This window comes from Capra hircus, chromosome 3, assembly GCF_001704415.2.
Source record: "Capra hircus breed San Clemente chromosome 3, ASM170441v1, whole genome shotgun sequence".
Taxonomy (NCBI): domain Eukaryota; kingdom Metazoa; phylum Chordata; class Mammalia; order Artiodactyla; family Bovidae; genus Capra; species Capra hircus.
This window is the reverse complement of record NC_030810.1, coordinates 50,364,128-50,377,080: the sequence shown is the minus strand read 5'-3', so window position 1 is coordinate 50,377,080 and position 12,953 is coordinate 50,364,128. Positions and strand designations below refer to the sequence as shown.

At 36.2% G+C, this 12,953-nt stretch overlaps 1 protein-coding gene across 1 annotated transcript in view; it reads right to left on the bottom strand.

Annotated features, from left to right (window-relative positions):
- The window catches only part of LOC102170378 (serine/threonine-protein kinase TNNI3K), a 339,117-nt gene that overhangs the window by 301,230 nt on the left and 24,934 nt on the right, over window positions 1-12,953 (bottom strand). The window lies entirely within an intron of this gene.

Genomic DNA, 12,953 nt, shown 5'->3' with positions numbered 1-12,953 from the left:
GTAGTTCAGTAATTGATTCTCCTCTAACACATATGTTTCATGGGTCCAATACATAATTAAAGCACAGTGTCATGGACTGTATATATAATCAATCAGTGGTGGTTTTCTTATTAATAACTTGACTCATTAAAATATTTTCACTCAGTGAAAATGTTTGAAGTGTTGTTTGAGCATTTAAGTTAGAGTAATGTATGTGATGAGCAAATTATTTTCTTCATACTATTATTTGCATTATACTCCTCTCCATTGTCTTTGGAGAGACATGATACTTTTTAATAATATTAATAGAAATGAACATTCATTGAATTTTTATTATGTAATTAACCTTAAACTGATACATGGTGAGACTTCAAAAATAGTTGTTGACAAAAAACACATTAAAAATAAAATTTATCTAAATGATCTCAAGAAAAATAACTATAAACCTCATTTTATAATTCAGAACTTTCAAAAGAGTAATGTGGACTGGCACATATTCACAGAATTCCAGATCTGGAAGGGATTGTGAAGAAAGGTCTTCAGGTTTAACTCTCTCCCTCAAAGGGAGAATTCAAACCATAACTTGATAATACTTGGCCATCAACATGTCACACACCCAATGAGAAGAAAGCCAAGTCTTCATGGGATAGGCCAGTGCATTTATGCATATAATGTAAAATACTGTCAGTTAAGAAAATCCTTCCTTTAGAAAACAAAGTCTGATTTTTTAATGCTGTCACTCATAAGTGAAGGTCTGGAAGTCGTAAAAATTGAAAAAAAGAAAAAAACTTTGACAAAGTACTTCAAATAGCAAGATTAATGTTATATTTTCCAAATCTTTCACTGTTTACCTGCTCTAGAAAGAAAGTTAAATAAAAAATTCATCTTCCTTTACTATTCCATTGGCTCCTTCTGCTCAAATTACAGACTTCATGTTTCTTCCACTCTAAAACAAAAACAAACCAAAAAACCCCGCCATTCTTTTCCACTGAAGTAAACTAATTTTATCAATATCCTTTCTGCCTCCAAAAATCGAGTGATTTTGGAGTGTAGCCCCAAGCTATTTTCTCATTCTAACTGCCACATTTGATTATTCTTACACAGTCCAATAACTTCATTTTCAGTCCTGACTTCTCTGCTAAGTCCAAATTCCATATATCCTGACTACCAATGCCATCTCAAATTAAAAACTCAAAAGTACTGTTGTGAAAACCATTCATAATTTTCCAAGTGTTTTCCAACTGTCATCTCCTAGCATTCCTTATTTACATTAATGGCACTTTCTCATTCCAAATGACCTTGAGTCCCTCCAACTCAATCAGTTTCAGAATTGTGCTGGTTTTGACTCACTAGTACCTCTCACATTCTTTCTCCTTATTTCTAATATCACTCTCCACAGAAATAAGATGGAAATAAGCTTAGAGTATTTAAGATCAGTGCTGAGTACAAGGTTAAAAAAAATAAAAGAAGGAAAGAGTACTGTGCAAGATGAGATCAAAGGCATCTGATCTTACTGTAGGGTTTGCAGGCCATTTACTAGGTATTCAAATTTTTCCAAGTGTAATAGCAGTAAAATGATATGTCACTGATATAAAGAAGAACAGGAAAAGTCAGTTTCTGAGGTAGAAATAAAATGTTCTGTTTTTCAAATATTAAATTGGGATACTTACAATGCAGGGTTAAGATTGTGTTAGAATTAGCCTCCCTAGTTAGAATCCCAGATCTGCTAATGACTATATAAACTAAGGCAAGTTACATAACCCCTTTACACTCACTTCTTGCATGAATAGTCTCTGAGATAAATGGGAGACATATCACCTTAACACATGCTTCCTTGCAGATGAACAAACATTTAAATGTAAAGAGATGAAGGTGGCATTTTTAAGCATAAAATAATCTCTTTAATAGAGGGAACACAAGCAAATAAAAGCATGAGGAAAACAATATTGTAAGAAAATGACAAATTGGAGAAAGATATTCACAACATATAAAACTGACAAGTGGTTTGTATATTTAACATATGAAAAACTCATATAAATCAGTAAAAAGATGGATATGCTTTAATTCAGTGAATATTTATTAATGGATATATACCTTATGACAAGTACCATACTAAGCTAAATTAAAATAAATTATATGAAAATCATTGAGCATACGAAATATTTATTGGGCAGATACTTGTAAACACACATTCATCTTTTTCTCAGCTGACTTTGTATGTCCTCTTAGTTAGCTGGAATTTGTGGGTTTTAAGAGAAAGTATGTTATGATTCCTTCAGAATAGGTAAATAGTGAACTTAAAACTTAAAAGTAATAAATCACCTTTTCATATATCAGCTGGATTTCTCAAGCTGACTTCTGATTGATCCAAATATATTTTTATTAAATACTATAAAAATAGAACTCTAATTCTATCAAGTTATGCTAAAATGTAATAAAATAATCATTGCTACTTTTACATGATTTTCTATGAGCTAAGTACCAAGTAAAATGTTTAATCTACACCTGTTTCAAGTCTCACAATTTACCTATAAGAAAAATATTATTATCCCTACTTTACAGGGATAAAGAATTGATGCTTTTGAACTGTGGTGTTGAAGAAGACTCTTGAGGGTCCTTTGAACTGCAAGGAGATCTAACCAGTCAATCCTAAAGGAAATCAGTCTTGAATATTCACTGGAAGGACTAATGTTGAAGCTGAAACTCCACTACTTTGGTCACCTGATGCAAAGAAATCACTCATTGGAAAAGACCTTGATGTTGGGAAAGACTGAAAGCAGGCGGAGAAAGGGATGACAGAGGATGAGATGGTTGGATGGCATCACCAACTCGATGGACATGAGTTTGAGCAAGCTCCAGGAGTTGGTGATGGACAGGGAGGCCTGGCTTGCTGTAGTCCATGGGGTCACAAAGAGTCCAACACAAATGAGTGACTGAACTGAACTGAACTGCTTTATAGTTGATGACAGTCAGGCTCAAGAATTTAAAGTTCTTGCAGAACCAGAAACACTTTGTCTAAGTGTTGCAGCTAAATACAGATTCAGGTCTGATTCCAAAGTCCACACTTAACTTTTGACTATCCATAGTGGTTTCACTGATTTTCCCTTGGTTTCAATCTCAAGGAAAAAATTGAGAGGATTTACTTTTATTGTATTTTGTTGTATTTAATTGACACATACCAAACATTTCTCTCCTACTCTACAGGAATATTGTTTCCTGATGAAATAATTTAAAACTTCAGCAATCTTGTGCACATCTCCTGGAAAGGAAATTCATAGAAAATAAAAGTATCAGGCAAATTTTAAATATTATAAAGCTGACCTCACTTCCTGCTTGTATTCTGTAATATATAAAAGGTGTCTGAGGGCAAGTGTTTAAAAAGAAAGACTCAAGATGTGGTTTGGGAATATTATTTTGGGGAACTGACAGGCTTTCCCTTAGGTTTTCCCTTTCAGCCAAATTTGCATCATCATTATTTAGTGGGATACACAGAAGCATTCTAAAGTATGTGATAAATAAGCCTCTGTAACACTTTCATGTGTGAAACACTTATGATTTTTAAACAAAGGAAAATCCTTGTGTGAAAGAGTGAGGCTTGGACAGAAAAATCAGTCCAGCAATCTAGTTGAAAAAACAGAATTAAGGGTACAATAGACCTTTGAAGATGTATGTAAACTGATGAAAAATTTTCATAGTGGTAGCAACTTCAACAGTTTCCTATGCACAAAACTCGAATACAGGATCTACTATCTTGCCTTTTATTAACCCTACAATTATTATAGATAAATCTAGAAAATGTAGGTATTAGTATGAGAGAGCTCAGATTATCTACTACTAAATTACATAAATTAAAAATACACACACTCACACAGGCACACACACACAGGCACACACACACACACACACACACACACAGGTTTTTGCCAAATCTATTCCATAATAAAAATTAAACTGGGATTGTTTAATGTCTAAATTTTACTTTTTTCTGATTATGCAAATATGTCCTCTGGTGCATGCATTCTAAGTTACTTCAATTGTGTCTGACTCTTGTGACCCTATAGACTGTAGCCCACCAGGCTGCTCTGTACTAGAATTCTCCAGGCAAGAATACTGGAGTGGGTTGTCATTTCCTTCTCTAGGGTATCTTCCTGACCCAGGGGTAGAACTCGTGTCTCTTACTTCTCCTGCATTGGCATGTGGGTTCTTTACCACTAGTGCCACCTGGGAAGCCCCATATCCTCTGGAAGTTTTATTAATTAAATATAGTAAGCATTCATTTACAATCTTTCCATTTAGATGTGAAATCTATATTCCTTCCCCTCATATCTGGGTGAATTGTGACCAAAAGAATATGGCAGAAATGAGCTACATTTCTTCCAAGGCTAGGTCATAGAAAACCACATAGCTTCCTCCTTGTTTTCTGGAAAATTTGCTCTTGAAGCTCTGAGCTACCATTTAAGAAGTCTGACTTGAGGCAGTCATGCTGTACGGAATCCAAGGCCACATGAGAAGATTCAGTTCAGTTCAGTTCAGTCACTCAGTTGTGTCCGACTCTTTGCGACCCCATGAATCACAGCACACCAGGCCTCCCTGTCCATCATCAACTCCCGGAATTCACTCAGACTCATGTCCATCGAGTCGGTGATGCCATCCAGCCATCTCATCCTCTGTCGTCTCCTTCTCCTCCTGCTTCCAATCCCTCCCAGCATCAGAGTCTCTTCCAATGAGTGTACACAGCATATAAAGTTTCTCCAATCAAATGACCCACATAAGACCAGCCTTTTAGTCATCCCAGCCCAGGCATCAGACATGTGTAATCTCCAGATGATTCCAATTCCTCAGTTGATGGAGTAACTCCCAGTCATTCATGTCTTTTCAGCTAAGGCCCTACACTTGGTGGAGTAGCATCAAGCCATCACCACCATATCTTGTCTGAATTTCTGAAATGATTGTTGAATGATAAAAATGTTTGGGGTAGTTTGTTATGCCTCAATAGATAACCAAAGTGTCTCATAGTAGAAAATGTAGAAAATAAAGGAATAAAAATTTAAATAACCTGCATCCTACCATATAGGCTTCCTCAATGGCTCAGTGGTAAAGAATCCACCTGTCAATGCAGGAGACATGGGTCTGGTTCCTGGATCAAGAACATCCTTTGGAGAAGGAACTGGCATCCCATGCCAGTATTCTTGCCTGGGAAATCCCATGGACAGAGGAGCCTGGTGGGCCACAGTCAATGGGTCATAAAAGAGTTGCATACAACTTAGCAACTAAGCAACAACAAACCTACCATATAATCACTATCAACATTTATGTGTGTATTTATTTTCTTTCATTCTTTTCCCTATGTATGTACCTCTATAAAACTAAATAGAGCACAGACTAGTACAGCAAACAAACCTGTGCATGCATACTGAAGGCCACTTCCTGCATTTCTTTACCTCTTGAGCTCTGGATAAATTTTTTCCTGTAAAATGAAGTTAATAACAGTACAAATCTCATAGAGTTGTGTGGATTAAATCAAACAATGTAATAAATTTATCATAATGTTTGAAACATAATTTTTATTATCAATTATTAGGTACACAATTAAACTCATATTATAGAGGTAAGTAATCTCTTTTTCATTTAATATAAAATCAGGAGCATTTTCCCATGCCTGGCAGATGCAGAGAGGTACCACTCAGATCCCCCTTCAAAAAGATTGTGCCAGGAGGGTGGTTAGCTGGCAGCCTCCCTCGGCTAGCTATTTCAGGATTCTCTGTAGCATTTGAGCTGAGATTATGATTTTTTTCAAGGTGGCCCCAAGTCTATTACTGAGAAAGGTGGTAGTAAAAGAGCCTAGCTATTTCCACTCAATGAGACACTCCTAGGCCAAAGTTTGCTCTGGAGATCCCACTGGGCTGGTAGAGATTCCAGAAAGTCTGCACTGTGGTCTGACAGTACCTCCAGATCAATCCTACCTTCTTTTTCCTTTAATTTTTTTTTATTTTTTGCTTTCATTTGTCACTTTTATTTTTTATTAAGATAGAAATGACATATAACATTAGCCTTAGATGTACAACATAATGATTTGACATATCCTTATATTGGAAAATGATCACCACAGTAAGTCTAGTTAACATTCATCCCCACAGAGTTATCTTCTTCTGTGTCTGTGATGAGAACTTTTCAGATCTACTCTCTTAGCAAGTTCATCCTTTTCCTATCTTTAAAATAAAACATTCAGAATATAATCCAAGATTTTCTTGATGATTTTAGAGTCTACTTCAACACTTTATCACTTGACAACTCTAATTCTCCAAATCTGCCCTTTACTTTTAGTAAGGAAAAAAAAAGAACCTTGCTAGTATCTCTGAATGCCATAATGGTGCCATATAGTATTATCACTGTAGGAAAAAAAAAAAAAAACATTGCTCAAAGAGGTGTTATTAACTTGTTTAAATTATACAGAGTGATATGACTTCCATCGTTGCTACTCCATGGGCTAAGACAGTGGTTCTCAAATTCGAGTGTGCATCAGATGCTCTGAGGGCTTATTAAAACAAAACTGGCTTGACTCCACCACCAGAGTTTCAGATTTAGCAGGTGGAAGCCTAATCATTTTCATTTTATTTATTTATTTATTTCATGGTAGTTTTGTTGTTGTTGTTGTTGTTGTTTGCTTGTTTTTAGTATAAATTTATTTATTTTTATTGGAGGCTAATTACTTTAAAATATTGTATTGGTTTTGCCATACATTGACATGAATCCACCACGGGTATACATGTGTTCCCCATCCTGAACCCCACTCCTACCTCCCTCCCCATACCATCCCTCTGGGTCATCCCAGGGCACCAGCCCCAAGCATCCTGTATCCTGCATCAAACCTGGACTGGCGATTCGTTTCACATATGATAATATACATGTTTCCATGCCATTCTCTGAAATCATCCCACCCTCACCTCTCCCACAGAGTCCAAAAGACAGTTCTATACATCTGTGTCTCTTTTGCTGTCTTGCGTACAGGGTTATCATTACCATCTTTCTAAATTCCATATATGTGAGTTAGTATACTATATTGGTGGTTTTCTTTCTGGCTTACTTCACTCTCTCTGTATAAGAGGCTCCAGTTTCATCCATCTCATTAGAACTGATTCAAATGTGTTCTTTTTAATGGCTGAGTAATACTCCATTGTGTATATGTACCACAGCTTTCTTATCCATTCTTCTGCTGATGGACATCTAGGTTGCTTCCATGTCCTGGCTATTATAAACAGTGCTGCGATGAACATTGGGGTACACGTGTCTCTTTCAATTCTGGTTTCCTCGGTGTGTATGCCCAGAAGGGGGATTGCTGGGTCATGAGGCAGTTCTATTTCCAGTTTTTTAAGGAATCTCCACACTGTTCTCCATAGTGGCTGTCCTAGTTTGCATTCCCACCAACAGTGTAAGAGGGTTCCCTCTTCTCCACACCCTCTCCAGCCATTCTGACTGGTGTGAAATGGTACCTCATTGTGGTTTTGATTTGCATTTCTCTGATAATGAGTGATGTTGAGCATATTTTCATGTGTTTGTTAGCCATCTGTATGTCTTCTTTGGAGAAATGTCTGTTTAGTTCTTTGGCCCCTGTTTTGACTGGGTCATTTATTTTCCTGGAATTGAGCTGCAGGAGTTGCTTGTATATTTTTGAGATTAGTTGTTTTTCAGTTGCTTCATTTGCTATTATTTTCTCCCATTCAGAAGGCTTTTTCACCTTGCTTATAGTTTCCTTTGTTGTGCAGAAGCTTTTTTAAATTAGGTCCCATTTGTTTATTTTTGCTTTTATTTCCAACATTCTGAGAGGTGGGTCATAGAGGATCCTGCTGTGATGTATGTCGGAGAGTGTTTTGCCTATGCTCTCCTCTAGGAGTTTTATAGTTTCTGGTCTTACATTTAGATCTTTAATCCATTTTGAGTTTATTTTTGTGTATGGTGTTAGAAAGTGTTCTAGTTTCATTCTTTTACAAGTAGTTGACCAGTTTTCCCAGCACCATTTGTTAAAGAGATTGTCTTTTCTCCATTGTATATTCTTGCCTCCTTTGTCAAAGATAAGATGTCCTTAGGTGTATGGATTTATCTCTGGGCTTTCTGTTTTGTTCCATTGATCTATATTTCTGTCTTTGTGCCAGTACCATACTGTCTTGATGACTGTGGCTTTGTAGTAGAGACTGAAGTCAGGAAGGTTGATTATTTCAGTTCCATTCTTCTTTCTCAAGATTGCTTTGGCTATTCGAGGTTTTTTGTATTTCCATACAAATTTTGAAATTATTTGTTCTAGCTTTGTGAAAAATACCAGTGGTAGCTTGATAGGGATTGCATTGAATCTATAGATTGCTTTCAGTAATATACTCATTTTCACTATATTGATTCTTTTGATCCATGAACACGGTATATTTCTCCATCAATTAGTGTCCTCTTTGATTTCTTTCACCAGTGTTTTATAGTTTTATAGTTTTCTATATATAGGTCTTTAGGTATATATATTCCTAAGTATTTTATTCTTTTCATTGTAATGGTGAATACAATTGTTTCCTTAATTTCTCTATTTTCTCATTATTAGTGTATAGAAATGCAAGGGATTTCTGTGTGTTAATTTTATATCCTGCAACTTTGCTCTATTCATTCATTAGCTCTAGTAATTTTCTGGTGGAGTCTTTTGGGTTTTCTATGTAGAGGATCATGTCATCTGCAAACAGTGAGAGTTTTACTTCTTCTTTTTCAATTTGGATTCCTTTTATTTCTTTTTCTGCTCTGATTGCTGTGGCCAAAACTTCCAAAACTATGTTGAATAGTAGTGGCGAAAGTGGGCACCCTTGTCTTGTACCTGACTTTAGGGGAAATGCTTTCTATTTTTTTACCATTTAGGATAATGTTTGCTGTGGGTTTGTCATATATAGCTTTTATTATGTTGAGGTATGTTCCTTCTATTCCTGCTTCTGGAGAGTTTTTATCATAAATGGATGTTGAATTTTGTCAAAGGCTTTCTCTGAATCTATTGGCTTTTATTTTTCAATTTGTTAATGTGGTGTATTACATTGATTGATTTGTGGATATTGAAGAATCCTTGCATCCCCGGGATAAAGCCCACTTGGTCATGGTGTATGATCTTTTTAATGTGTTGTTGGATGCTGATTGCTAGAATTTTGTTAAGGATTTTTGCATCTATGTTCATCAATGATATTGGCCTGTAGTTTTCTATTTTTGTGTCACCTTTGTCAGGTTTTGGTATTAGGGTGATGGTGGCCTCATAGAATGTGTTTGGAAGTTTACCTTCCTCTTCAATTTTCTGGAAGACTTTGAGTAGGATAGGTGTTAGTTCTCTACATTTTTGGTAGAATTCAGCTGTGAATCCGTCTGGACCTGGACTTTTGTTTGCTGGAAGATTTCTGATTACAGTTTCAATTTCCGTGCTTGTGATGGGTCTGTTAAGATTTTCTATTTCTTCCTGGTTCAGTTTTGGAAAGTTGTACTTTTCTAAGAATTTGTCCATTTCTTCCACGTTGTCCATTTTATTGGCATACAACTGCTGATAGTAGTCTCTTATGATCCTTTGTATTTCTGTGTTGTCTGTTGTGATCTCTCCATTTTCATTGCTAATTTTATTGATTTGATTTTTCTCTCTTTGTTTCTTGATGAGTCTGGCTAATGGTTTGTCAATTTTATTTATCCTCTCAAAGAAACAGCTTTTGGCTTTGTTGATTTTTGCTATGGTCTCTTTTGTTTCTTTTGCATTTATTTCTGCCCTAATTTTTAAGATTGTTTTCCTTCTACTAACCCTGGGGTTCTTCATTTCTTGCTTTTCTAGTTGCTTTAGGTGTAGAGTTAGGTTATTTATTTGACTTTTTTCTTGTTTCTTGAGGTATGCTGGTATTGCTATGAACCTTCCCCTTAGCACTGCTTTTACAGTGTCCCACAGGTTTTAGGTTGTTGTGTTTTCATTTTCATTCATTTCTATGCATATTTTGATTTCTTTTTTGATTTTTTCTGTGATATGTTGGTTATTCAGCAGTGTGTTGTTCAGCTTCCATATGTTGGAATTTTTTTAATAGTTTTTCTCCTGTAATTGAGATCTAATCTTACTGCATTGTGGTCAGAAAAGATGCTTGGAATGATTTCAATTTTTTTGAATTTATCAAGGTTAGATTTATGGCCCAGGATGTGATCTAACCTGGAGAAGGTTCCTATGTGTGCTTGAGAAAAAGGTGAAATTCATTGTTTTGGGGTGAAATGTCCTATAGATATCAATTAGGTCTAACTGATCTATTGTATCATTTAAAGTTTGTGTTTCCTTGTTAATTTTCTGTTTAGTTGATCTGTCCATAGGTGTGAGTGGGGTATTAAAGTCTCCCACTATTATTGTGTTATTGTGATTTCCCCTTTCATACTTGTTAGCATTTGTCTTACATATTGCAGTGTTCCTATGTTGGGTGCATATACATTTATAATTGTTATATCTTCTTCTTGGATTGATCCTTTGATCATTATGTAGTGTCCTTCTTTGTCTCTTTTCACAGCCTTTGTTTTAAAGTCTATTTTATCTGATATGAGTATTTCTACTCCTGCTCTTTGGTCTCCATTTGCATGGAATATCTTTTTCCAGCCCTTCACTTTCAGTCTGTATGTGTCCCTTGTTTTGAGGTGGGTCTCTTGTAGACAACATATATAGGGGTCTTGCTTTTGTATCCATTCAGCCAGTCTTTGTCTTTTGGTTGTGGCATTCAACCCATTTATGCTTAAGGGAATTATTGATAAGTATGATCCCGTTGCCATTTACTTTATTGTTTTTGGTTTGAGTTATACACCCTTTTTGTGTTTCCTGTCTAGAGAAGATCCTTTAGCATTTGTTGGAGAGCTGGTTTGGTGGTGCTGAATTCTCTCAGCTTTTGCTCTCTATAAAGCTTTCTATTTCTCCTTCATATTTGAATGAGATCCTTGCTGGGTACAGTAATCTGGGCTGTAGGTTCTTTTCTTTCATCACTTTAAGTATGTCCTGCCATTTCCTCCTGGCCTGAAGAGTTTCTATTGAAAGATCAGCTGTTAACCTTATGGGAATCCCCTTGTGTGTTATTTGTTGTTTTTCCCTTGCTGCTTTTAATGTTTGTTCTTTGTGTTTGATCTTTGTTAATTTGATTACTATGTGTCTTGGGGTGTTTCACCTTAGGTTTATCCTGTTTGGGACTCTCTGGGTTTCTTGGACTTGGGTGATTATGTCCGTCTCCATTTTAGGGAATTTTTCAACTATTTTCTCCTCAAGTACTTTCTCATGGTCTTTCTTTTTGTCTTCTTCTGGGACTCCTATGATTCGAATGTTGGGGCATTTAACACTGTCCTGGAGGTCTCTCAGATTGTCCTCATTTCTTTTAATTCCTTTTTATTTTTTCCTCTCTGTTTATTTTTACCATTCTATCTTCTACCTCACATATCCTATCTTCTGCCTCCATTATTCTATTTTTGGTTCACTCCAGAGTGTTTTGGATCTCATTTATTGCATTATTCATTATATGTTGACTCTTTTCTACTTCTTCTAGGTCCTTGTTACACCTTTTTTTGCATCTTCTCAATCCTTGTCTCCAGGCTATTTATCTGTAACTCCATTTTGTTTTCAAGATTTTGGATCATTTTCACTATCATTATTCGGAATTCTTTCTCAGGTAGATTCCCTATCTCTTCCTCTTTTGTTTGGTTTGGTGGGCATTTATCCTGTTCCTTTTCTCCTGAGTATTTCTCTGCCTTTTCATCTTGTTTAGATTGCTGTGTTTTGGGTGGCCTTCCCATATTCTGGCAGTTTGTGGAATTCTCTTTTGTGGAGTTTTCTCACTGTCGGTGGGGCTGGACAGGTGGCTTGTCAAGGTTTCCTGGTTAGGGAAGCTTGTGTGGGTGTTCTGGTGGGTCGAGCTGGATTTCTTCTCTCTGGAGTGCAATGAAGTGTCCAGTAATGAATTATGAGATGTCAATGGGTTTGGAGTAACTTTGGGCAGCCTGTATATTGAAGCTCAGGGCTATATTCCTGCATTAGTGGAGAACTTGTGTGGTATGTCTTGCTCTGGAGCTTGTTGGCCCTTGGTTGAAGCTTGGTTTCAGTGTAGGTATGGAGGCTTTTGGATGAGCTCCTGTCAATTAATGTTCCCTGGAATCAGGAGTTCTCTGGTGTTCTCAGGATTTGGACTTAAGCCTCCTGCCTCTGGTTTTCAGTCTTATTCTTACAGTAGCCTCAAGACTTCCCAATCTCCTTTTGAAGACAATGGGCTCCTTTTCTGGGTGCCTGATGTCCTCCGCTGGCATTCAGAAGTTGTTTTGTGGAATTTACCCAGCGTTCAAATGTTCTTTTGATGAATTTGTGGAGGAGAAATTGGTCTCCCTGTCCTATTCCTCTGCCAGCTTAGGACTGCCCCCCTTCTTTTTCCTTTTGAAATGTCACTTCCTCATAAATTTCTTATACTTCCAGATGATTTTCAGGTCTGCTACCCAAGAATTAAACTGGCACACCATAACATAGAATATTTTCTTTAAATGTGTATTTAAATCAAAACCAATCTGGAATTTGAACTTAGGTCTCCTGGGTAAGATATGTTACATCTACTGCCAACCACCTTTCTACTAGAAAAATTTTGTTTTTCATGTGCAAGCCTCTTGTATATATCATATGTAATTGCAATGAGTAAAAAATGGTATAAGTATGTAGAAATGTGAGTACATACCATATACTTGCAAGTATAAGTTTATATATTCATATTAATGTACTGACCCCATGACTGACCTAATTCTATGATAATAACTGTTCATGAAAGTTCATACTTTCATGGCTTTTCTGAAATAATTCTGAATATATCTTCACAAAAGATATGATTTATTAAAGCTTTCAGTGTGGTGAAAATACATCACAGTTCAAAAGCATCAATTCTTCAGGGCTCAGCTTTCTTTATAGTCCAACTCTCACAACCATACATGACTAC